The sequence below is a fragment of the Chrysochloris asiatica genome, unplaced genomic scaffold, assembly GCF_000296735.1.
Source record: "Chrysochloris asiatica unplaced genomic scaffold, ChrAsi1.0 scaffold00010, whole genome shotgun sequence".
NCBI classification, from domain to species: Eukaryota; Metazoa; Chordata; class Mammalia; order Afrosoricida; family Chrysochloridae; genus Chrysochloris; species Chrysochloris asiatica.
In genome coordinates, this window is record NW_006408528.1 from 22,135,774 (window position 1) to 22,137,097 (window position 1,324).

At 35.2% G+C, this 1,324-nt stretch overlaps 1 protein-coding gene across 3 annotated transcripts in view; it reads right to left on the minus strand.

Moving 5' to 3' along the window:
- GRM3 (glutamate receptor, metabotropic 3) overlaps positions 1-1,324 on the minus strand; it is a 336,991-nt gene that overhangs the window by 23,754 nt on the left and 311,913 nt on the right. The gene's annotated exons all lie outside the window — the stretch shown is intronic.

Below are 1,324 nucleotides of genomic sequence, written 5' to 3' on the forward strand. Positions count from 1 at the left end.
CAAGGTCAGCAGTTCGAAACTACCAGCTGTTCCGCGGGAGAAAGATGAGGCTTTCTGCTCCTGTAAAGATTTACAGCCTTGGAAACCCTGTACAGAGTTGCTATGAGTTGGAACCGACTCCAAGGCACATAACAACAACAACAACATATATATATTTATATATATATATGTATGAAGTCCTGATGTGGCGCTGTGGGCTAATGTGTCAGACTGCAAAGTCATTTGAACTACAAGGTCTATGGTTCAAATTCACCAGCTGCTCCTTGGAAACCTTATACAGGGTTGCTATGGGTTGGAATCGACTCAACAGCACTTGACAACAACAATATATATATGCGGATGTATATACACATATATAGATGTGTATGCATATACACATGTATAGATGTGTGTGTTGTGTATTTCACAAAAACAGCATGAATATACATTAATCTATTATATATTAATAGTTATACTAATACATCATATTCCAAAGGGAAAAATATATAATCATACTCATATGGTATGATGAAGTAAAAGTTCATCATACATTATAAGTATATACTATACATATGTCTAGAGGAACTAAGGAGTCCTGGGATGGAGCTGTCAGATATGCACTGGACTGTTAACTACAACAAGGCTTTGGAGTCCTGGTGTGGCACTGTGGGTTTATGCGCTGGACTGCAAAGTCCATTTGGACCATTAGGTCAGCAGTTGAAGCTCACCAGCTGCTCCTTGGAAATGCTATACAAGGTTGCTATGGGTTGGAACTGACTTGATGGTACTTAACAACAACATGTATGGAAAAAAAAAAAATATATATATATATATACTCATATGGTATGATGAAATTTTAATTCATCATACCATATGAGTATGCACTATATATATGTCTAAAGGAACTAAGGAATCCTGGTGTGTCACTGTAAGATAAGCACTGAACTACTACCTCAAGGTTGGTGGTTAAAACACACTAGACTGTCCTTGGAAACCCTGTACAGGGTTGCTATGAATGAAAACCAATTCCACAGCACTTAACAATGCATCAACAACAAGAAGAACTAAAATTGTAAAAAGGGTATATAGCACATTAACATTGCATTCTGATGTTTTAGAGAAGTAATGATAGCTTTTTTGTTTTTTTTAATCTTGAATGAAAGTTTTTGGAATTTTAAAGTGATTGTGGCTTAATCTTGCCATTTTGTTTTAATTTGTGGGTTAATCTGTGGTAGCCACATCTTCTTGTGCCTAAACTGAAATACTCTCATTAGTTTCTTAGTGGTTTAAGTTTTATTCTCTTGCAAATCACTTATATATTTAAAGTTATACATATATATGTATA